Source organism: Grampus griseus, assembly GCF_964374135.1.
Source record: "Grampus griseus genome assembly, chromosome: 1".
NCBI classification, from domain to species: Eukaryota; Metazoa; Chordata; class Mammalia; order Artiodactyla; family Delphinidae; genus Grampus; species Grampus griseus.
In genome coordinates, this window is record NC_139017.1 from 34,350,588 (window position 1) to 34,375,896 (window position 25,309).

Genomic DNA, 25,309 nt, shown 5'->3' on the forward strand with positions numbered 1-25,309 from the left:
GCTCCATATTAGTTTTGTCTTAGCTCAGGTGAACTAGCTGCTATAACAAACAATGTGAAAAATTTCCATGGCTTAATCAAAAAAGTTTGTTTCTTGACCACATGTAGTCTAAAATGAGTGTTCCTGAACAATGTACAGGCCTCCTAAAAGGTGTAATCCAGGAAATCTTTCCTTTTCATCTTGCAGCTCCTCCATCCTCAGCAACATATGGCTTTCAAGTAAGCTGTGATATTCTGTATAAATCCAGAGGAAAGGAAAATAGCATGGAAGAGTGTGCGAGACAGGATTTTATGGATGTGACCGGAAAGTAATATATGTCGCTTCCATTCACACTCCATTGGCCAGAACCCAGTTGCCAGGCTGCATCCACCTGCAAGGTAGGTGGAAAATGTAGTTTATCAGCATACAGAGGAAAAGGAAATGAATATGGTGAATTGCTGGCCAATCTATGCCACACTTGCACAAGAAAAAGAAAAGAAAGTTGAAGTTAACATGGAATAAGGAAGGTAAGCCCTTCCGTAAAGCAATCTTAAGCTCTCTCTCCCACAGCATTTTCACACTGAAATCCCCACTGTCCCACAGTCAAGAAAATGACCTTCATCCTCAAGGGCATGGACAGATTGGACTTTCTGATATTAAAGAGTTTAGGAAACGGAGAAGCTGAGGGCTGAGGCGGAGGGTTCACAGGCAGTGCTGTGACCTGGGTGCAAACTCTCCTCCTCTCCACTAGGGGCGCTGTCAGCACATGAGTGCTGCCTCTCTGCCCCACAGCCTTGCTTACACGGTAAGGACAGATGATTATGCAGAAGACTGTGAGGTCAGCATCATTCATGTTGAATAATGGCCTTCCTCTCCTCTAAGCACTCCTATCCCTCCCTCCCAGAGAAACTTTGGTTCCATGTACCTCTTACAATAAATCCAGAACCACTGGTGTTCCCAGGGCATGTCTCACATTCCCTGTACCTTGTTCTTCACCATCCCCTTTACATGTAGACTCTTGCCTTGAATACAGTCCTGCAAATGCAACTGAAAGTCACCTAGTGCCTAGAACTCTTTCTACCTGTGTATGTTTTATTTTATTTTTTTGCACTCTAATCCTAGGTTTATTCAACATAATTCTTTTCTCTACACAACAAAGTACAAACACAATATTATCTAAAATGCTACAAAGTTACAAAACTGAAAACAGAGAAAATGTATAGTACTGACTGTACAATAAAAGCCAAAAAAGCAATGAACACATTGCCAAGGTAACCTACACGACCACCATGAATACCGACACAACGGGTGGGGGGGGACGGGGGGGGCGGGGGGGGAGAGGGGGCAGTTCTGTGATGACCCGACAGAGCTGGCTCTCAACTTACCAGTTTCAGAGAGAAAGGGAGATGTGCGTGTGTGTGTGTGTGTGTGTGTGTGTGTGTGTACGCACATGAGTACACGTGAAAAGATATTTGGCCCTTGAGGCCAAATATCACGTACTCACATGAGTACGTGAAAAGGTATTTGGCCCTTGAGGTCAGAAGAGGACTCAAACAGGGGCGCAGGGCCAGGCTAACAGGAACGGCAGTTGCATAAAAGCACACCCTTTCCTGTGGGACCCTGCAGGCCAGCAGGTTAGGGCACGAGCAGGCCACCAGATCGGCCCCAGGTCACCTGTGGAACGGGAAAACATGCTCCCAGGCTGGGGCTGTACCACCGCCTGGAGCCCCCTGCTCATCCCTGCTGACTTTGCCACTAAACTGCCTCTCAGGAACTAGAATGTGGAAGCTTTCTAGCCAGAAAACTGGAGGGCATCTTTATAAGCGTGACCCCCAAACCAACAACGCCCCTGCAGCCGGAACTCTGCCGCCAGGGGAAACGTAGCAATTACTGCCTTCACCTCCGAAGCCTGCCCCTGAGTGAGGGATTTCTTTCCTACCGATCCTCCTTCGGCTAGAAAAGTGACAGAAGTGAGTTGGATGGGATACAAGTCACAGGGCAGAGCTTCCGTGGCCCTGCTTATACGGAGGAGTTGAAGCTGGAGCGGCTCCTGTGGCGCCGGCGCACCGGGGACCTGTGCTGAGGGGAACGCGACCTCCTGCTCATCCGTGGGGGTGACCTGCACCACATGGGAGGCGGTGGCGGCATTCTCCAGGGACGGCTGAATCGCCGGGGGGCGGGGCGGCCGAGGCCAGGGAGCCACCACAGCGGTGGCAGTGATCTCCTGGCCATCGATGTGTCCTCCCTCCACGTGCTTCAGCGCCTTCTCGGCCTCATCTGGATTCTCAGACTCCACGGGGTGCATCCTTTCTACAGGCACGTCAATCATTTAAGTTTTCCCATAGGTGGAGAATATCTCCAGGATATGATCCTTGGTCACATTCCTTGTGAGCCTTCCAACGTGCCCTGTGGTGGGTTTAGGGGAAGGGCTCCGCCTTTTCCTTTCCTTTTTATCTCTTCTGGGTGGTTTGGATTTGGAGCGGGAATGCCGCCCGTTGTCCTGCCTGCGCCGAGAAGGACTCGGAGAGCCAGGGGAGCTGCCGGAGCTGGAGCTGCGGGATGTGCTGGAACTTCCTGAGCGGCTCGATGCTGAAGATGAGCTGGAGCCCGTGCTGGTGCTCGAGCCCGAACTGCAGGTCGAGCTGGACCGAGACCTGGTGCTGCTGCTATCACTGGAAGCGCTGCGCCTCTTTGGAGTTTCATCCCCGCCACGATTCTTCTCGCTGGACTCCTTGGCGGCCCCCTTATCTTTAGAGCGATCCTTGGACTTCCCATCAGAGCGGTCTTTGCGTTTGGTAGGAGGACCCCAGTGCTGGACTTTGTATTATTTTCTTTGACTCCTAGCAAGCTCTTCTTTTTCACTCCTGATAAATCCATTCTCCCCTTCTGAGGTGTTCAAAGCAGCAATGGCGGCCTCACTTATCTGAACTCTCCCTTCTAACTTGAGTCTGTGAAACGATCCCTAATCGATTGCAATTTACGCCAAAGTGCAGCATCTTCCCGCCGCCGCGACCTCCTCCCCCTCTCCTCAGCCACTGAGGCCCGCGCTGCTCGGGCTTCACGATTAGGGAGCGGGGAGGCCCTATTGTGTGTTAGACACACAGCAGATGATAATTAGAGAATAAAGTTGATGAGCTAATTCATACTCAATACATATGCAGATATGTTGAATATGTAATATTCAACAACATATCTTGATATTAATAAGAAATGATACCCTGACGTCCCAAAATTAATCTCAAAAGCTAGTTTTTCAGGTTCATCTACTGTCCAGTGGAGAGAGATTTAGGGGCAGGTGAGGGGCTTTCTAGGTGCTCCCCCAAATGTGTCTGTTACAGAAAAATGAAGAGGCTGGATAGATGCTCAGTATGTATAATGTGAGTACACTCCCCAATGTTTATACGGTTTCATGCTTTCAATATATGACCAAACATATGAGTAAGGGATCTTAAACGATGTGCAAATGTTTGTGAGGAACCCAGGCCTTTTCTGGATAGTCTCCGTGTTTGTGGACCTGTCCGCCTCTCCTCTAAGCACTGGACAGGAGCAGAAGAAAGCAGGCCATGGGAGAGAGGGACAAGTGTAACCAGAAGCATCTCAAAGGCCCAAACAGACGTCAGGAGTGCACACATTCTCGCAGGTGCACACTGGGAAATGTTTACCTTCCTCCTTTGGCAGAAGGCAGTTAGTTCCCAGTGTGCTAGAATGGAAGGGAACAGTGAGAACCAGTTCACCAGACGTGTAGGCTCGTGTCCACAACTTTCCATTCTGCCCGGGAGCAGTGGCCAGAGGGAGATGATAAAAGTAGGTAGAAGTTAGCTCTGTACATACGGCCCCAAACTTGAGGAGCCCTCAGGGAGAAGGCGAGTGGAGACCTCCTGAGTTTTGCTCTTCTCTCCTTTGTTAGACAGATGGATTCTGCCTTGTCCTGTTTCTCACATTGTTTTTTGGGGGGAGGTTTTGCCTCAGCAACTAAAAGGGAGGCTGCTTAAGAGCAGGGACTTTGTGGGACTTCCCTGGCGGTCCAGTGGTTAAGACTCTGCACTTCCACTGCAGGGGCCATGGGTTCGATCCCTGGTCAGGGAACTCCTGCATGCCACAGGACATGGCCAGAAAAAAAAAGAAAGGGAGCAGAGACTTTGTCATATCCTAGCTACCTAATTTGCTCTGCAAGTTCCAGAAGAATATAATGTCCTCTACACAGTTGATACTTAATAAAGTCTCCTTTGCTTCTAGCGCCTCCCTTTCCTGTCTCTCCTCAATGTAATGTCTGATTGCCCTGTGAACTCTCAGGGAGGCATCAATGGTCTAAAGTCTGAATTATCTAAGCAGCGGGTCCACTCTCTTTCTGTTCTGTGTGTAAAAACACGCCACTGACTTTGAGAGAGTTTCTCTGTATATCGTTGCTTAATATCTCTACGTAAAGTACGCCCTCTTGGTTTTCCAGAAATCTCCATAACTGAGACTCCAACAGGTTAATTTGCCCAAAGACTCATGGCTGGTCAGGGATAGGACAGGGATTTAAGCTGGTAGGCTTGAAGGCCAAGCCCCTGCTTCTGTCATCTGGCTTCCACTGACTTCTCTGCAGAGAACGGGGTGATTAATCAGACAACAAAATGGGTAAAAAGTGGGCAGCAAGGAGACCCAGTGTGCATGAGTAGAACAGTGAGAATATCCCTCATCCTCCTAAACAGTATGTATACATCATACTTTCTGTCTCTATCCCCAGGTTCCCCAGGGTGTGGAGAGGCTAAGAAGCCTCCACGTTCCCGGCTGGAGCTTACCTTTCTCGGTACAGGTCAGAGTGTTTCAAATCCTTCTTGTTTCTCCTGTTACACTTAGTTACTTGGCTCTTTCCTATTATTTTTCTTCTGGGATGCCACTTTTTTATCGCCATTTTTTAATACAGCCATGGAAAATGATGAAATAACTCAGAAAACACTTCCTCCTTGCTCTTAGCAAGTTATTTGTGCTCCAGTTCTAAACTGCTAGGCAAATCTCTGATAATTAATGAATTTCTACCAACATAATACCTCATAAAACATATCTTTTGGGTAACATACCTGAATTTATAGAAACATATTTAAATTAAATGCACTCCCAATCCAAAAAAAAAATTGTCCACATAATTTTAATGGAATTCAGCAAACCCATTCTAAAATATATCTGGGAAAGACATTTAGAGAAGAACCCAGGTCTTTTTCTTTTTTTTTTTCCCAGAAGAAAAAATGAGGAATAAATTGCTTTACCAATTTTCATAATACATTATACATATTCAATAATTAAAACTGTGGTGTAGGAGCAAGCAAGTATCATATGCCCATAAATTAACATAGTATGATGTAATAGAGACTCCAGAAACAGAAACATGCAGTGTGAGAACTAAACACATGTTAAGTAAGACATGACACCATAAAACTCCCAGAAGAGAGCATAGGCAAAACATTCTCTGGCATAAATCATACCAATGTTTTCTTAGGTCAGTCCCCCAAGGCAATAGAAATAAAAATAAACAAATGGGACCTTATCAAACTTATAAGCTTTTGCACAGCAAAGGAAACCATAAAAAAAGAAAAAATGAGAAGACAACTTACAGAATGGGAGAAAATATTTGCAAATGATGTAACATCATTTGAATGATGGGAGAGAGAGAAGGAAGGAGAGAGAGAAGCAGGGAGAGAGAGAAGGAGGGAGAGAGAGAAGGAGGGAGAGAGAGAAGGAGAGAGAGAAGCAGGGAGAGAGAGAAGGAGGGAGAGAGAGAAGCAGGGAGAGAGAAGGAGGGAGAGAGAGAAGGAGGGAGAGAGAGAAGCAGGGAGGGAGAGAAGGAGGGAGAGAGAGAAGGAGGGAGAGAGAGAAGCAGGCAGAGAGAGAAGGAGGGAGAGAGAGAAGCAGAGAGAGAGAGAAGGAGGGAGAGAATGAAGGAGGGAGAGAGAGAAGGAGGGAGGGAAGCATGGGGTTGTTGCCTAGAAGGGAGTAATTGTGTAACCCCACAGTATTTCCTTATTAACTAGTGATCAAAACACCCAGAAAACTTCAAAAAGCTAAATGCTCAGGGAGAGGAGGTACAAAGGGAAGCCATGCACGTGACACTGTGATGAGTGAACCAGGGAGGAGAAATCTCCAGTATTCTCTTTCGTTCTTGCCCGCGCTCTGGGGAGCTGCTGAGCTGCTGTGAGCGGAAGTGGCCCTCTGTGCAGCAAAGGCCATTGCTCCGCTGAGTACTCACCATCAGCACAGAGCCAGTGCATGTTTCTGGGTAGCCCAGTTCTACCTAGATTGGACTGCAGGTGTCAAAAAAGGCTGTTTTAGGCCGCTCCTAATGATATGTCCAGCACCTCAGAGCTATAGATCTAAGGGACAGAGTGGACACTCAGGGGCAAGCAGACAGCAGTCATCTCCTGACCACCACATTTCTCTCCACCTCTTGGCCATTTCCGGCAGCTGATTGCCAGTGGCCGGAGGAGGAGAGAGAACAGCAGCACTGAGCCCACAGCAGTGTGAGTTTGCAAGTGGCATGCATGAGGACAGGGGGCCCCACTTCAGGTCCCGTCCGGGTTGCTCTGGCCCCCACCTTGGCCAGGCACCAAGGCTGCATGGTGTTCATTAAAATAGGAACCTCCTGACCAAGACTTTGAAGATAGGAATCACCCATCCCAAACCAGACACGGCCCACCAGTCACCAGAAGGAAGCCAAAGATGGGGAATGACTAGCAGAGCTGGCAGACAGCTCCAGAGTCTGTGGACACCGAGTGCCTCGAAAGAGTTTCCTGAGGAAAACTCAGCTTGACCACAGGAGCCCACGGACGTCCTTCATGGTCTGGCTGCTCCACGGCGAGACTCCCCCTCAGACCTGTCTCCCTGACCACCACCCCACGTTCTTGAGGGGCCCCAGGCACAGCCACTGCCACTTGTCTGGCATGAAATGCCAGGATGAGCCAGAATGCCTTCAGGAATTCAGTACATATGAATTCACTAAATGTTGTGAGATAATCTTGCCCTCACAAAGCTTACGATATAGTTAAAGGTGTAGTAGACTCAGACACGCACAGGAAATATTCAAATTGCACACTAATGAGAGAATGTCATGCTGAATGATGAGTCGAGTGCAGATTAGAATAGCTCATTGACAGGAGGTGTTCCTGGGGAGGTTCAAGGTTGGTCAGAATCATCCCTGGGTATGTCTTAGAAAACTGCCAGAAACTCAGGGAAGCTTCTAGTGTCAAGTACTTTCAAAAGCCTTTATACCAACTTGAAAGGAATCCGTCCGTTCTTACCGTTGCAGGGCCAACATGGCTAAGGACCCAGTGCTGTACTGGGTGTGTTGTAGAGTGGCAGGGCCAATTGAAGACCTGCTCCCCCAGTCTCTAACGCTAAGACAAGGGCTCCTGTGGAGGAAGGCATGGGACCTTGAGATCTGGAATGGGGAAACAGGGGAGGCTGAGGTTTGAACTCCCCAATTCCATAGGACCTCTCTTTCTGATGGAGGAAACCCGTCTTCCCACTTGAGAGAAAACGTCTTCCTCTGCATAAACACCTTTCAGTGACTGCACCTGGGATGGTCCCATCACCAGGGGATGCCAGTCTTTGTAGGCCCTACTCCCACCACTCTTAATACCTGCATGTCCCTACCAAGAGTAGATCCCAACACAGCCCAGAAAAGGGGTACAAGACCTGCCCTGAGGTGTGAGAGGGAATCGACCCACCAAAGTGTAACAAGACCTCACCCATCGGCATTGGCAAGAGTATGGGGAACGTGGGTGTGAATGAATTCTAAAGGTGTTTGACTATGTAGAATGCAACTGAAGAGTTGATTGAGCCTCATTTATCCATATGAGTTGACTCTCCTGAGATTCTAGGGTTAATACGTGGCTTGAGCATCTGGGAATGGTATAAATATCGATAGTTGGCTAGTTTGGCCAGTTGAAACCTGGGCTCAATGGCGGCCTACAGTCGGCAAAGTTGACATACTGGAACTTCCCTGGCAAACTCTGCAGAAGCACTGCCAAGCAGAACATTCTGCAAGGATGAGCAGTTCCTAAAATCTGTGCTGTCCACTATGGTAACTTCTAGCCACTTGTGGCTACTGAGAACTTGAAATGTGGTCAGTACAACTAGGGAAGCGACTTTTTCATTGTAATAGATTGAAATTTAACTAGCCACATGTGGACAGTGGCCACTGCAGCAAATGGTGCAGTGCTGGTGTAAAGAGCCTGAAGGCTCAGGAAATGGCAAGGTGACTTCTTTTGAGCTGAGTCCACTCTCGCTGCATCCATGGGTTTTGGTACATAGAGCGCTTTCACTGTCATTCACTTCTGAATAATTTTTCCATTTATATTGTCATTATTACTTTATTTATTTTTTATTTAACCCAAAAGTTATCTGGAAAACATTTCTCTTTTTATTTCTATCAGTTTTTATTTTATGCATATAGAGGCTGCAGTGTTAACGCATTAAAATTGATAATTGTTATATCTTCTTTGTACTTGAAGGTGACAGAAAGGACAAAATATATTTGTCCCTTTTAATGTTAGTGATTCTCATCTTTAGTGTTCTTTTGTCTGATGTTAGTATTATAACATCTATTTTCATTATTTTTCTAGTCTTCTATAATGCCTATGTTTTCAGCCTTTCTGTGCCCACTTGTTTAAGCATATGTCTTATAATCAGCATATAGCTTGACTTTGTATTTTAACCTGTTCTGAAAATCTATTACTTTGACGGGAATTTAAGATACTTACATTTACCGTGATCATTGATATATTTGGACGTAGTTGTAGAATTTTATTTTATGCTTGCATTGTTTCTTATTTTAGTCCTGACCCCAGTTCCGCTTTTAAAAATATTTCCATAGGACTGAGTAACTTACATTGACTAGAATTAAAATTTCTTCTAAAGCAAATATATGTCTGTTAGAATCAAAGGCGATGGGCACTTGAGACTGGCGATACTTTACTGTGCTTCTGTGTTCGTCCACTGTCCTCACCCCTCTGGCTCCAGCTTTGTAAACTTTACAGACCATCCCGTTGAATCCTGAAACCTTGACATGCCTTATAGGCATGTCACATAGGCAAAGTCGTTCTTGGGTTCTCACGGCACCAACCGTTTATGCGACAACCTCTGTCCTTTCATTCCTCAAATAAATCAATTTTATAAGTGAAATTTAAGAAAAGCCAAGGCCTTACCCCACTCTTCAGAGCGGCACCTTCTAAGGCAGCAGTTATTGGTTCGTATCTTTTCTGCCTGCTAAAAAATACACTTTGAGACATCCTAAGGAACAATAGGATGTGTTGGTTAGTAGTCCAGACCCTGGGTCTATTCTGCCATGGCTGGAATCTCAGCTTTGTCACCTTCCCTGTCGTCCGATAGCTGTAAGATTTCAGTCCAGTAACTGAACTTCTCTAGGCCATGCTTTCCTCATAAGAAATACAAGGTCAGTTATAATACCACCTGGAGGATGGCTGGGAGGATTGGAAGAGGTAATCGATGTGAAAACACTCAGCACGATCCCCATCACACCGGAAGAACTCGGAAGATGATAAGCGATATTCCTTTGCTTCTTTTCCCTTTGGCTGTGCCATGAGGCGTGGGGGACCTTAGTTCCCCAACCAGAGATCAAACCTGTGCCCCCTTGCAAGGGAAGTGTGGAGGCTTAACCACTGGACTGCCAGGGAAGCCCAATAACTGATATTCTTAACAATGATCTTCGTCCATACCCAGGACTCAACATAAGGCCATTTTCACACAAATCAACATTTTCTTAATCCCTCCCAGAAGGAGAGCTGTGGAACTTCTTGAAGACTCATGACATCTCTATGAAGAGACACAATCTACTTCTCCTGCTATTCTTAGCATCCCAAAGCGGACTGAAGATCTACATCCATGAACAGAGGGTCCAGGGTGTAAACAGGTGCTCCATGCACTGGCCTCGTACTGATAACCTCTGCCATCTTTGTACGTTTTGTCTGCAGTTGCTGTATTAAGGAGACCTGGCCTGAGTGAAATATTCAGTCCTGGATCTTTTCATGTCCCAAATTAACTTTAATGAGCAAACAGGGAAAGATCAAGAGGATTGTGACTGGGACTTAGGGGAAACTTTGAAGCAGAAGCCAGGAAGGGGTAGATGCCCTCTGGAATTGGGCCAGCGTTTGCTTTTGATGACAGCGAACCCTCAGATCTTGTTCATCTGAGCTGAAAACAAGGGGCTCTGGGACCAGAATACCTGAGATTTCACCTTTTACAATGCCTCTGTGTTCCTCATTCAACAAACATGTGTTGAATGCCTACTATGAGCAAGAAACTTGCTCTAATGCTTTGATTATATGCTTTAGGTATTACCAAGGTGAATAAGACACTGTCACAGCCCACAAGGCTTTTTTCTTCTAGTAGAGGAACTAAGGTGTACACAAATAGCCACGTTTGAGGCGGGAGTGGGGGACTATGACATGTAAAACGTACAAAGTTCCATCTGATGGACGAAGAAGCCGTTGCTTCCACCTTGGAAGGAACCAAGACTGCTGTATGCAGGTAATTAGATGAGAGCTGCCCCTTTAAGAAGAGTGGGATCTGGACCAGTAGAGATGAGCAGTGGTCTTTCAGGTGGAGTACACAGGGTGAGCGCCAGCAGGGCAGTCCAGGGAAGGTTCTGGGAACAGCAAATTGTACCTCCCCTGTTTCTTCTAGCTGTGTTTTCATGGGAAAATGTCTTCAGCAACCTGAGCCTCGGCTTCCCCATGGGGCTACTTCTGTATACTCCTCAGAATAATTGTAAAGATTAAATGGCTTAAAACAGGCAAGTGTGTAGATCGTTATATGTGCCTGAATAATGATAGTAGTGTCCCTCATGCCTGTTTCTGTTTCTCCCCTTCACTGCAGTCCCTAAGCTGGTGAGGAGCAGATTCCCAGGAATTTCTACTGGGACATGGAATTTGGGGGCAAAAAAGGGAGGGATCGGCAGGTCAATACTGAGGGTTAACTGAGGAGGTTTAGGATTGCCACAGGCAGTCCCCAGCAGAAGTAGTTCCTCCCTGTCATCAAAGGGCCCTCGGGTCCAGGACATAACAGTTCCCATCCTGTTACATACTGCAGGATGGCATGAGCATCTTTTCCAAGTGTCTTCTCACATGTGCATCACCAAAGAGATCTTCTTTCAAAGACATTTCCTTCACTGCTTTCCCAGTCTTCTGTTTGAAGACATTTCCGGAAGGGAGCTTAAGAATTCATCAGCTGCTCCGTTCCTAGCAGAGTAGGTCTTCTGGACTTGTTTCAAGTGTAATACACCTCGTTTGGAGCTATATCTTGTCATTTTGAATTTTTGGTATTCAATTCAACAAATGCTTGAAATAAGATCTTCACTGTAACTCACTCTTTTGTCTCTAAGTTTCGGCAGAGGCTTCAATGGTTAGTAATACAACCGTTGATGGGAAATCCTGCTGTCATTCCAAGGGGAGGTGCTGGAGCCCCTATGCAAGACTTTCTAAGGGAGGCTTGGAGTCACGCTGCTGGCTTTTGTCCATCACGCAGCCCATGTAAGAAGTTGAGGTTGATAAGAGATTGGAAAGTGGTGATTTCTTTACAGAGAATGTCAGTGAGAAATCATAAATTGCTTCCAGCTTGCTCCCTGACATGTTGAGCTCATTCAGCCAAGTAGAGGCTGTGCTATAACCACACTGTGTTAGGAGTCAGGGAGTCACAAAGGTGAATAGGCCCAATACCTGCAACCTAGGAGCTGCTAAGGAGCAGTAACACCTTTAATAACACTCACACCCTGAGAAGCCTGACAGTACCATTCCAAAGCAGTATAGGGATGGGAAAGACACTCCATCGTAGGACCTGGAGTCTTTGTAGCAGGGGATCTGGGTCAGGGCAAATGGCAAGGGTGGGGCAAAGGCATGTAAAACAGACAGAACTGCTTGAGACAATCCAGGTGTACAACAAAGCACAGGAATGCTTGCCGATCAAGATCATACAGGCTGTAACTGTGACAATGGGAATGAAAAATGTGGTATGTTTTAAAGATAAACAGCAAAAAACAAATCCTACAGTCCTTTACAGTTTGCAGAGCTTTGGGGGATAACTTACTAAGTTTGACAATCACCACAACCCATGGGATCAGCAGGGAATGTACTTGTTCGACAAATGAAATAACTGTAGGTCAGTGTTCTTATCTTACCCAGTAGTACAGAGCTAGCCACCGATATAACTAGGATCTGACCCTAGGCTTCCTGGTTCCAGGTTTTGTTTGTCAGTTGTTTCATGGCATTTCATCCTCTCCCTCCACACATGTTATGAGCAGTTCAGTTCTAGCAACTATTGCAAATTTTACTTTTGGAATTCTAGGGGTGTGCTGTGAAGATTGTATTGATCGATTCACCCATTCAACAGACAATTACATTTTAATGGGAGGAAATAGATCATAAAAGATAAGCAAGCAATATATGTATATATGAGATGCTGTAAAGTCTAGAGAGAAAAATAAAGCAGAGAAAGGGAATAGGATTCACCAGGCCTGCAAGGGGATGCTATTTCAAATAGGGTCATACGTGAAAACCTGTGCGATAATGGTGACATTTGAGCAGAGACCTAAAAGAAGTGACATGAGCTAGTGAGTCATGCACTGTCTGGGGAAGGGACCAGTTAAGACGATGGCAGTTATCCAGATCGCAGGTGATGGTGGTGTGGACCAGGGTGAGAGAGGTGAAGACGGTGAGAAGTGGTCAGAGTTTGTGTGGTTTTTGAAGGTAGCGTCAAGAGGACTAAGAGACTGACTAGATGTGTGATACAAGAGAAAGGAAAGCACCTCCCCAAACCCCAACACCAAGATTTTCAGCCTGAGGCAAGAAAAGATGAATTTGCTTTCCGTTGAGATGACAAAGGCTTCAGGAAGGAAAGGATTTGGGGGAGAGTTAAGGAGTGTATTGGGGGGCACTTTAAGTTTGAGATGCCTGTTGGACATTCAAGTGTTGATGGTAATTGGTTATAAGCATCTGGAGTTCAGGAAGAGGTCAGGACTAGTATATAGAAATGGGAGTTAGCGTAGAGTTCTACTGATTTTCAGTGGAGTGATTGTCAGGAACTGTGAAGGATCTGAGTTTGACCCTATTTAAGGTCAGCTTACCCCAGCCTCACGGATGCTGGCAGAAAACATGAGTTCCTGGGGTCACAGACAAAAGACATTATTACACTCAGCAATAGCAGTAGCCAGAGTACCCGCTCTTCCCTGCCCTGTTCCCTGGGTCTCAGTTGCCTAAGGCAATGTGGAGAGGGCCAGAGGTGCCTGCATACACACAGTGGGTTGCATGACAGGAAAGGAACCCCAGGCTGAGGGAGCCTGAAGCTTTTGTAACAGGCAGTAGGCACGCCTATCCTTTGCTCTGAGACGGACACTATCTGTATGTTCCAAAGCTGTTTGCTACACAAAGATCCTTGGAAAGACAGTCCGGAATAAAGCCAGTCGGCTTCTCTGCTCATGAGCTGTTCAGGAGTGCAGGACAAGTGTCTCCCCACATGGTGTCACCCCTGAAGCAGCATTGTGGAATTCTGAAGGGGCACTGTTGGCTTTTGCAATGCCTGGGGGTGCTACTGGCATTTCATAGGCAGGAGCCAGGGCTATTCGATATCCTGCAATGTGAGAGACGAGTATCACACAAAGAGAACGATCTCATGTCCCACACCACTTTGAATGTTTTGTCAAGCATTCACTGAAGTGAAAAAAAGTATAATTATTGGAATTATTTGAAACTCGACTCTCTTTCCACTTTACAAAATATTCTTTTTAGGGCTTCCCTGGTGTCTCAGTGGTTGAGAGTCCGCCTGCCGATGCAGGGGACACGGGTTCGTGCCCCGGTCCGGGAAGATCCCACATGCCACAGAGAGGCTGGGCCTGTGAGCCATGGCCACTGAGCCTGTGCGTCCGGAGCCTGTGCTCTGCAATGGGAGAGGCCACAACAGTGAGAGGCCCATGTACCGCAAAAAGAAAAAAAAAAAAAAATTCTTTTTAGTATGGCAATATACACTTAATATTTAATCATTTAAATCAAAGGAACATTGTACTTTGCTTTGTTCAGAATATTATCGAAAGTTACCATTTGGGGGAAAAAATACATTGTTAGCAGCAAGACCCATTATTTGAGTAGTCACACCTCATATGACATTACAGTTGCAGCTGAAACAATTATAGTAATTGTAGGGGTGTGTGTGTATTTATATTCAGCCTTTATTTCTTAAGGTCAAATAGGAAGAAATAGACAATTTTGGTGGGGTATTATCTAACTTCTCTTTAGTAAAACTTACTCAACATGAGAAGGTATGATAGAGTCCGATGCTTGCATCAAATCTTGTTGAAATGTCAACGAGGAAGAGGGTTGGAAAGTGATCATTGGATTTAGCAGTGTAGAAATCATCAGTGACCTTGAAAAGAACAATTTCAGCAGAGAGGTGGGGACAAGGTCTGTTTGAAGATGGTTCAAAAGAGCATGAGGGGACAGGAATTGAGACACGAGTATAAACAACTTCTTTGAGGAGATTTCCTGTAAAGGGGAGCAGAGCAAGAGGATCATATGCAAAGCACTTATCCCAGTGCCTAGCACACAGAAAGGGCTCAGAAAATGTTGGCCAAAGAAGGTCTTGATGACCCATGGGAGGTCTACCGAGTAAGGGCTAATGGAAAGAAATGCAGACATAGGGGCTGGTCAGGAAGACCTTCCTGGAGACTTGTGAGTCTTAAAAGGAATGATGGGCTTAGAGGGGGAGGATGGAGATGAGAGGGTGTTTCAGGCGTAAGCCAAGGCACCACGATGGGGAGGAGCTGGGGGCAGCTGCCTGCCAAGCCGGGGAGCTTTGGGCGGAGCAGCCAGGGTTGACTAGGGAGCCCTGGAGACAGCAGACAGAAGACCTTGAATGCCAGACTGTGGCATTTATTTTGGGTCTGATGAACCAGTAGGGAGCCAGAGATCCCGAACAGTCAGGGGCATAGTGAGAATCTAGCACTGACTGTATTTCTCAGACTGTGAGCTATGCTTCTATTCCAAGTGTTGAAGTTGGGCAGGTTACAACTCATGCTGCCTGCCGCCAATCTAATGAAAAGCACATATTTTTATGCTAATCCAACCTTCAGTTTCCTTCCTGAGTTAGGGCCATCCTGGGAATACAATTCTTGGGATAAAGATTAATGGGGAATGGAAACTCACCAGGGATCTAAGGAGGGGTGGGAAGAAGGGGTCCTCCTGAATGAGTGCATTTGATGCTGGCTTTAAAACAGCCTGTGTCTGCAGAAAGCCAGGCACTACTGTCAGCTGCCTGTTAGCAGCAGGCTCTGGGTTCTCAGGCAGGGGCCTAATATATGCTTTAACAATGCCTCTTCATTTCAATGAATCAGGGCGAGAAAACTGCTAGCCGGCTGGGTATTTTAGAGGTAGGATTATTCATCTTATCACGTATGGTATTCAGATTCTGACCAGACATGGTTGGCACAGTCCAGTTTCCCAGGGAATGAGTGGTGACGGTCAGTGCAAGAGGCCATGTGGTCCAGGGGCAAGCACCAGGCTTTAGTCCCAGCTGAACCTGGGTTTGAATCCCAGTCTTTCACCTCCTGCCTATGTGACCTCCGACAAGTCCTGAAACCTCAATTACTTTATCTGTCAAATAGGGTGACGCTTATTGTAAGGATCTGCTACCCACAGAGCGTGTTGCATAAGAAGGGTTATGCCATTAGTTTATGTTTCAATGCCATCCAGTTGTGAGGAGTCAATAAATGATGGGGTAAATGGAGAACCACGGGAGAGAAGCGCCAGTACTTTTTGGCCAGAACGTGCCAGTTCCACCTAGTTAAACCCCACTTAGCCCCAGATTATAGTCCCCTCTTTGGTAATCCTACTTTGTTTCCATGGTCCAAGTTGCAAGGAAAGCTCCCACAGGAGACTGCACTCATTGCTGAATTCTTTAGATTGTTAGATTATTAGGTAATGACTCAATATCCTTTTTGATCCTGGGGCTTTTCACATAGAGAGATTAGGCGGGTGCATAGCCAGAGGGAAGGAGCAGGCAAAGAAAGTGCTTGTAAACCAGTGACTTTGGGCTCCATCAGCAGCTTGGAGATATATAGAACTCTATAGAGCTATAGCTTTCTCTTAGATCAGCAAGTGCTGGCTGGCATGATGGAGACACAGATGTGTTTCCATGGGTGTTAGGGCCTTGCTTGCCCCACTTCACCACGGAAAAGTTGCAATGCCAGCTACATACAGGAATCCTTAGAAATTCAGCATGGCCTGTGAGGGAGGTGGTCCGACCTCTACCTGGAAGGGAGTTTGCATCATTCTTGAAGTGGGACTCTGAAAGCTGTCGTGGGAATGCGGGGCCAGGGCTGCCCTGGGCCTGAATGGAGAATGATGGAGAGACAGCCACCGGTGGGGCTGTGGTCTGAGGGGCCTTTGCTAATCTGCTCCCCTAATTCACCCCTCCTGTTTCCCTGATCCCCCCACCAGACAAGATATCTGAATTCTGCCATTGTATGGGGACCCAGATTTGGGGTCTGGTGTCCTCCTGCCTGAGCTTAAACCTTAACTCTAGCACTTATCACCTGCATCAACCTGGGTTAATTAGCCTTTCTAAGCATCAGTTTCCTCTTTCTCAAAATGAGGATAAAATTAGCATTATTGCAGCATAAATTAGGATTTTTTGGTGAAGATTAAATGAGAAAAATCTATGAAGCCTAATTCAGTGTCTGTCACAGAATAATTGTCAATAATTGTTAGCAAGGACATGTCAGAAGGTTACACTGTTGAATGACAATACTTTTAGGAAATGCTTTCACAGAATTACCACCTTCAGTTTTCCCATCTAAGAAGAATTATCACTCTTTTTAATGAGGTGATTGAGGTTCAGAGCAGCCATTTGACGTTCCAAATTTACATCCTAAGAAAAATTAGGAATTCGACTGAGTGGTGCAAATTCAGAGGCCAATTTTATTTCCTGACAATATGCTGCCGGCATGAATGCTTAGAGAGAAGGGGACAGGGCAATATTAGCTGGGAGAAGGAGGGAACACAGAAAGGAAAAATGAAAGAGTGCTCAAATCCACACTTTTACACATGGAGTTAGGTGTTAAAGAGTGGAATCTCTGAGAATAATGTCCATACTTATACTTGACTCACTTCTGGAAGATTATAGATCGGAAACCTCAAGTATCCAGAATACAGACAAGGTCCAAGAGAAAAGAGCCCCCTTAAACACTTCAGCTGGAATCAACGTTCTAAAGTTCAAGCAGTGGCAATCACGCAGAGAGGCACCTGGAAACCTCACTCAGCGCCAACTCGCTCTTCTTTTATATGCAATGTTAATAAGTGTATCTTCCTGATTCATTTATTAGGTCATAAGTTAGAAACAGTATGTTAATTGAAGAGAAAATTGACATATGACAGCAGAGAAGAACTAGCTGGTAGCCTAAGAGAAGAAACTCTGACAAGCAAAGCAAAACTTAAACGATCTTACCAGTTTGGGGTTAAGTGTAGATAATCACAGCGCTCCCTCTGTATCCCCCCCACCTCATGGTGTTCCTTCCTATATGATGGTGCAACAAGATAACTAACTGAGCCATAAAAAATAAAAACTTCAGTTGTTTTCACCATCCCTTATTAAAGGCAGCAGAGAAGTTTCAACATGTTTTAGCAATATTCATGTCTAAAATTATTTTAAAAACTGAAACTAAACGCCGAATTTAATTCCAGTTTCCTAGACAACTTGATGGCAAATAAACAGGTTTTATTGTCACTAAAAAGTAATTCATTTGCATAAATGAATTAGAAAATGAGCTTATCTTGAACAGCTAGTCCAAGGACTTCCTTTGTTTGGCAACATAGCAGAAGGGTTTAATCCCCACATCCCACTTCCCGGCCGGGAAGATCCCACATGCCGCTGAGCAACTAAGCTCGTGCGCCACAACTACTGAGCCTCCATTCTAGAGCCCGCAAGTCATAGCTACTGACCCCACGTGCCACAACTACTGAGCCCACGTGCCTATAGCCCATGCCCCACAACAAGAGAAGCTACCGCAGTGAGAAGCCCGCGCACCGCAATGAAGAGTAGCCCCCGCTCGCCACGATTAGACAAAATCCACACGCAGCAACGAAGACCCAATGCAGCCAAAAATTAATAAATTAATTAATTAAAAAAAAAAAAAGAAACTAAGCATGGTGTTAGAGGGTGGGGATAAAAGAGAAATAAAAAGATGGATGAAATCTAGTCCCTGCCCTGGAGAAGGCTGGGAGAGCAAATAACATCTGTGCATTGTGACCTTGACGGGGCAAGAAGCCTCTGACCCCAGAGTGAGTAACTGCCTGGGGGCTGAGGTCAGGAATGCAGCGGAGGCTGCAGGAGGCAGGTGACTTTGACCTGATTTGGAATGTGTCAGGGTATGGGCTCTGTTTTGAATCCCAACTCTGCTGCTTGCAAGTTGCATGCCTTTGAACAAGTTACTTAATTCTCGAAACTTCCATTTCTTATACTGTAAAATGATATTTTTTCTTTTTTTGCCTTAAAACCACTTGCCTTTCTTTTTTCCTATAGAACACCCCCTCCTTTTCTTTTCACTAGCTCCCCTCCCTCTCCGAGGAAGGTGGGCCTGCGTGCCCACCACAGGCAAGGAGTAAAACAACAGTAAAGCAGGCTGAGCCCCGCAGTGATTCCCTCGCTGGTGGTGGGTTTAGGGGTGGGCGTGAAATGCAAGCCCAGGCAGGGAGATGCGAGGGGAAGGCTGCTCTGGTTCTTCTGGTAAAGTGCTCCCCCATCATAAAGGAATATTTTATGTATATGATAGAGCTGTCTTTTCTGCCTCTGGACAATCTATGAGGATATGGCATCTTTAAGTGTGACCGCATCTTGAAACGATTACGGTCGCTAATCTGAGGACAAGGCCAATGAGAATGGCAGAGAGAAAAATTAGAAATAAACTGGACCCTTGACGATTTCATTCAGTCACTGTATTAACCAGCTCTGGAGGTACACTACCTCTGGAGTTCTTGTTAAGTGAGAGAATAAATTCCTTAATGCTTAGGCCAGCATCATCAGGGTTTTCTGTTATTTACAGGCAAAAACATACTACATGATTTATTACCTTAAGATTTGAGGGAGATAAACGAGGAAATTCCTATAAAGTGTTTAGCACTGTAAAATGTTAACAATTATCATTAACAGAACACTTTATTATGAAATTATATAGTGCTTTCTTCTTTGTTAATATGTGTCATATTTCTCCAAATATATATGACAACATTTTGGCCAGAATCAAAGGTTCTGCATTTTGGGTGCTGAACTCAATTGCCAAACACAACCCATGGTAGAGGTTTAATGTCAGTTTCATAATTTATCTATCTGCCAATCTGTCTGTGTGTCATCTATCTATCTATCTATCTATCTAGTCCTCTAAATGTAATCCAATGGACAATATAATCCAGACGCCCTTGTTAGTTGGATGGAGATCCTGTCCTCAGGATGTTTTATTTTGACACTCAGCAGTAAATTCCACAAGAATCCAAGTAGTCTGAAAAAGGGGAACATGGCAGACCTTTCTAAAACTGGAAGGTTCCAGAATCACAGACTATCAGGGCTGGAAAGGACCTGGGAATCACCTTGTCCATCTTCTTCATTTTACAGCTGAGACCCAGAGACTTCCTTATGGTTATACAGCTAGAGGCCAGGTCGGAACTGGAACCCAGCCTCCAGACTCTGACCCAATCCCCTTCCATAACATGTCATTACTTTCTCAACTTTCTCCAGAGTCAGCTTCTCTTACAAGCTGAATAAGGGGGAAGCCCTCTCTTCGGAGGCTGTTTGGGCTGCCAGTAATCTGTGGGATCCGTGGGAATCTGTGCATCCACTTCCTACCAAGGTCGTTCTGCAGAGTTGTTGCCAGGGACCAGGTGTCCTGGCGTGAGATCTGAGACTCGGCATCCTTTGCTGTCTGCAAACATCAGCCCCTCATCCCCAAGGGGTCACTGAGGGCCAGAAGTTGGGAAGAGGCCTCTCCCTGTCCATGCACTGGTCAGATCCTAGCATGGAGGGCTGGTAACAAGGGCAGTGCAAAGAACACAGCACCTATAGGCTGGGCAGCCATCCATCCTGGGGTGAGATTTAGGAGCCCTTGAAAGACCTTTCTTCCAGTCTGTCCCAATCTGGCTCTGCACATGGCCTACCCTCACCCTCACACCTCCATCACCCACACAACATGCACATTCACAGCTTTGTTCATGCCCTTTTCCACAGGTGAATGCTCCTACCTACTCTCAGTTGCCCCCAGCCCCAACTTGTTGGCCAGTTCAATTTCAGTGCAAATGGCTACTTCTCCCTCAGAATTAACCAAACCCTTCTCGATGTTCCCACCATACTTAGTTTACTTCATCATCATGAAGTTTAATTCAAGATGGCTTTAGTTGAATCTTTGCTACTAGATCAGCGCTTCTCAAACTTTATATGCATACAAATCACCTGGAGATCTTAGTGAAATACAGATTCAGAATCAGTAGGTCTGGCATAGGGCCTCGGAATCTACATTTCTAACGAGCTCCGCGGTGATCCTGACACTGGTGGCCTATGGACCACACTTGCAGTGGCAAGGTCCTGCCTCTGAGTTCCCTGAAGGCAGGTGCCATGTCTTATTCACCTTTGTAATACCGGCTTTTAGTGTAGTGTCTGGCTGATCATAGCTGGTTAATACATTTGTTGAAGGGAAATGGGTTAAGGCACTGCTGTTTCTGGGGTGTTTCTCTTAAATGTAAGTGTGTGATCTGGGCAGTATTAGAGTATTGTTGTAGCTGAGATGGTGGCAAGTAGGGTGGGGCAGGGCTTGGGGCTCGCAGCAAGGCAGGATAAATCCTGAGTAGGACCAAGACCTCAGCTTTACAGATGCAGAAACTCATGTTTATCAGTCTGTTTAGGTTCCGAAGGACTGTCCGATGCTTATAAACCAGAAGCCCCGTGTACTCATTAACTTTAAAGGATATGTCTCTGCAGTGACTGAATTACTTGTGCCTGCTTATGAGATGCTCCCCGCCCCCACCCATCCACGCTCCGCCCCCCACCCTGCCCCTCACCTGAGATCAAAGTAGCAAGGGATAGCTTAGCTCAGAACATACATAACTAAATGTACTCGTGGGGAAAATAAAGCAGGTAAAGGAAAAGCGTGACAAGTTGCCCCTTCTCCAAAAGGATTTCATTTCTGTAATACTTATTTCCTCCCCAGTACAGTCTTTCTCCTTGGTTAGCACTGGATGAAGACGATAAATTCTTGCTTCTAACTATATGTGTTTCTGGCTCCATATTGACCAGCCACTCCCCTTCAGCCAACACATCCTTCTACCACAGAGCCCAGCCTCAAAATAACTGATTTTATTCTTGCTTTTTCCAGCTGCATTCCAGTCTTGAGGGTACATTTAAGTGAGCATTTTAATGGTGGACATGTGTGTGGTGCCCAGTACCTCTTAGGGTGGGGTGCTCCTGCAGGGACAATTCTGCTTGTTTGATGCTGACTCTCCTCGTCCCCCAATTCTGGGGATGCCTCCTTTGGCCTCTCCTCTTGACAAGACCGCGAGGGGGCGGGCAGGGTGGGACAGACCAAGATCCAGCTCGTGGGCTGGCCCGAGTGCTGTGCTCTCCTGTGGCCTGGGGGCCGTCAGCCGAGGGGGCTGATTGGGAAAGAGGACTCACAGCCTTCGTCCACTTACCTCCCCTTTTGCCTGAGGGTGGGCTGGAGTTCTCTCGTACTTCTTGACAGCTGGTGACTGAGTATCTCAGCATATACTTTGTCACTGACGCACCGCTCACCATGTGACACCCTGTGGGTCACTTGTCTCTGGGCTTCGGTTTCTTCTTCTGTGAAAAGAGGGATTTGAAGGAAATAGAGCCAGTGGTCTCATCCAGCCCTAAGATTAACAACTTAAAGTGCTTTATATTGATAACCTGCTTTAAGATGCACTATTCATGGAGTCCTCACGATTACAATTCCACACTTACCTGTGAGGAGGATGAATGTTAGGAAGGTAAGTACCTTGTCTTAGAACACCTGCCTAGCAATTGGCCAAACACACATTTTCTTAATCACCAACTGGTACTATCTCCTGGGCCTGGACATGAGGACTTTTTACTTCTCTCCCACCTTGAGAGAGAAAGCACAGGCCTCTGGCTCCCTTGTTTCCTCCTTTCCTCCCCTCTCCTTTCCAGGGTCTGGTCTGCATTCACCCTCTTTGTCTTCTTTCTGCGGAATTCTCCACGTTCTCCCTCAGCCTTCTCCATCTCTCTTTCTCTCCTCCACCCTCCCTTCCTTCTCCCTTCCCTCTCCATCCCCTTCTTAGCCACCTCCCTCCCCCTCCCTCCGTTTCCTCCTGCATGCCAGCCTTTCTTGGGAAATCCTTTTCAGTTCTGCTTTTACAAAGATGTTGCCCCACACTCCTGTGTGAGTCTGTGGGTCAGTGAGGGCAGGAAGATAGCTTCCAGGTGAGACCTGATAACCAGGGTGGTGCTTTCCAGTCAAATGCAATGGTCTCCAATCATCAGGTGAAAGATGCCCTTGCACTGGGATCACCAGTGGTGGGAGAAGCGGGTATGATTCAAACTGCAGATTCCTGGGCCCCAACCCAGAGCCTTTATTTAGTAGGGCCATACAAAACTTAGTACTCTGTATTTTAGAACAGCTCTCCTGAGATGAATCTGATGTGCAGCAAGACGCATACTCTACTGTTGAGACAAGTGCCCATCAGACCCTGTCCCTGAGGGTAAGCCAGTGCATGGCCAAGTGTCCACCACGGTACCAGGAGTGCTGCCTCCGGAGGAGGCCTTACTTGCAGATCACAGAGCGTCAGGTAGTGAGTTTGGCAGCTGCTCCCTCCCCATCCTCGTTGGATGCCCCATCGGTGCTATGTGTGGCTGAATAGAAGGGAGCTCCTTGCTTCCACCACATTGGGGTAAGCTCAGTCTCCTGATTTGCATTTCATCTATTTTGGGCTACAAGTCCCTAAACCAGAGGTATGCTTATCCCTTTCATCCTTTTAGATAACACTTCCCTCTCTCCTATAGTTGTCACCCTGGTTATTGACTGGAGAAGAGTAAGAGGAAAGCAATTTTCATTCAAGTCCCTGTAATAGAACATGAATTTCCTAATTACTTTCTTTCCAAATTAAATTAGTTTTCTAATTAAATACCAGGACATTCCCCCTGAGATCTCTGGGTTCTGACAGCTCCGTATGTAGAATTTGGAAGTGCCTCTGAGGCCATCTAGTCTGCCTCTCACTAAAGAACACTCACTGCCTATTGCTAAAAATACATTTATTGAAGACCAGTGTTTTTGAAGATGAGCTCTGTGCTGCATCACCAAGCTCTTTGCTGGGATCACACTCTGCCTTTGGTTTACACCATGTGCTCTCAAAAGGGACATTATGACCCCCAAGGAAGTACAAATTTGTGATTTTAGATATTACAATGATGTGTGGCTTTCCAAAGGGCTATAGGACATAAAAGAGATAGTATATTTCGTTATTAAATTTTCATGCGGCGGGGGGGACGAGATAAGGGAACATATGTTAAAAATCTTCCTTAAGGAGGACAAAAATGAAAAAAGGGTTGAAAAACACTGATTTACGCAAAAGGGGTCTAAGTCTCTGGGAAATTATAATTATGCCAAGTCATCCACACCCTTTCATTCGGCCTCTTCTGTGTTTAATTGAGGAGAAAGGAGTCAAGATAAACTTTGAACACACCTATGTCAGTCTCTCCAGCTGTTCTTTGGGAATGATCCAATTTGCCCTGCCTTCGACAGCTGGGGTGAATTCTCCCTTGTAATTGCATAGCTCTGGTCATTTGTCCCACTCATTTGGTATTTCACTCTTAGCATTAGTGACTTGCATCATTTGTATGTATCTGTTCTGTCTTTATAACATAAGCATTTTATGGTGGAGCTCACATGTTTATGTGTTCATGTATTCATTCATCCAACAAACATCCATTGAGCACCTCCAGGCATAGGGCTAGATTCTAAAGAGACAAGACAGGACACGGTTTCCTACTTCAAAGACTTCCCAGTAAAACAAGACTGGTGAAACAGGGTGGCAATTGTACCGAGAGAGATGACTAGAAGTTGCATGGAGAGATATCCTTCCCAGTTGAGAGGAGGCAGTGCTTGAGCTAAGCCTTGAAGGAAAGGCAGAGTTTCTCAGATAGAGAAAAAATGTGTAATAGGAAGCCCATTTCAGACCCAGCTAGAAGCTTCTGATATGCCTGGAGAGAATGTGGGAAGGGAGTGGAAATGAGGCCAGGGCAAAACATGAGGGGACTTGAAGCTCATTCTAAGGACGTGGATTTTATCCACAAGTCAAGGGGATGCCACTAGAGAAATCAGATTAGCCAGTGGCATGATTAGATCTTCATTCCCAAGATTAGGTCTTCATTCACTGTGGTTGCAATGTGGATAGGAATCAATGAAGACTGGAACCTCTTTAAGAGATATTGCAACAATGCAGGGTTGGTGATGCCTGAACAAGGGTGGTGGGTGGGGATGGAGTGAAAGGAACTGACCAGAAAAGTTACTTAGGAAGGAGAATCTAGAGAACTTGTTGATTAATGGGCTGTGAGGTTGAGTGAAAATTACTACCACTACTTTGATGGGACATTTATCAGTATCTATTACAACTGAAAAAAGGAATACATTTTCTGTTTCTGATACTGAAAACAAGAAAAATCTCAAATAAACAATCTAACCTTACACATAAAGCAACTAGAAAGAGAACAAAGAAAAGCCAAAGTTAGTAGAAGAAAAGAAATCATAAAGATCACAGCAGAAATAAATGAAATAGAAAAAGAAGAAAACAATAGCAAAGATGAATAAAATTAAAAGTTGGTTCTTAGAGAAGATAAACAAAATTGATAAACCTTTAGCCAGACTCATTAACAAAAAAAGGGAGAGGTCTCAAATCAATAAAATTAGAAATGAAAAAGGAGAAGTTACAACAGACACCACAGAAATACAAAGCATCCTAAGAGACTACTACAAGCAACTTCCTGGTTCAGTCTTGGTACAATTTTCCAAGACTGAACCAGGAAGAAATAGAAAATATAAACAGACCAATCACAAGCACTGAATTTGAGACTGTGATTAAAAATCTTCCAACAAACAAAAGTCCAGGATCAGATGGCTTCACAGGCGAATTCTATTAAACATTTAGAGAAGAGCTAACACCCATCCTTCTCAAAGTCTTACAAAAATTTGCAGAGGGAGGAACACACTCCCAAACTCATTCTATGAGGCCACCATCACCCTGATAGCAAAACCAGACAAAGATATCACAAAAAAAGA

The 25,309-nt window shown here is 45.6% G+C and overlaps 1 protein-coding gene and 1 pseudogene across 2 annotated transcripts in view; one reads left to right on the top strand and one right to left on the bottom strand.

Moving 5' to 3' along the window:
* LOC309820800 (uncharacterized protein) overlaps positions 1-25,309 on the top strand; it is a gene marked incomplete at its 5' end in the record, with an annotated part of 129,731 nt that overhangs the window by 69,357 nt on the left and 35,065 nt on the right. The window lies entirely within an intron of this gene.
* Positions 1,999-3,001, bottom strand: LOC309821047 (RNA-binding protein with serine-rich domain 1-like; annotated as a pseudogene). Its single transcript has one exon. The product of its transcript is annotated as an RNA-binding protein with serine-rich domain 1-like (transcript).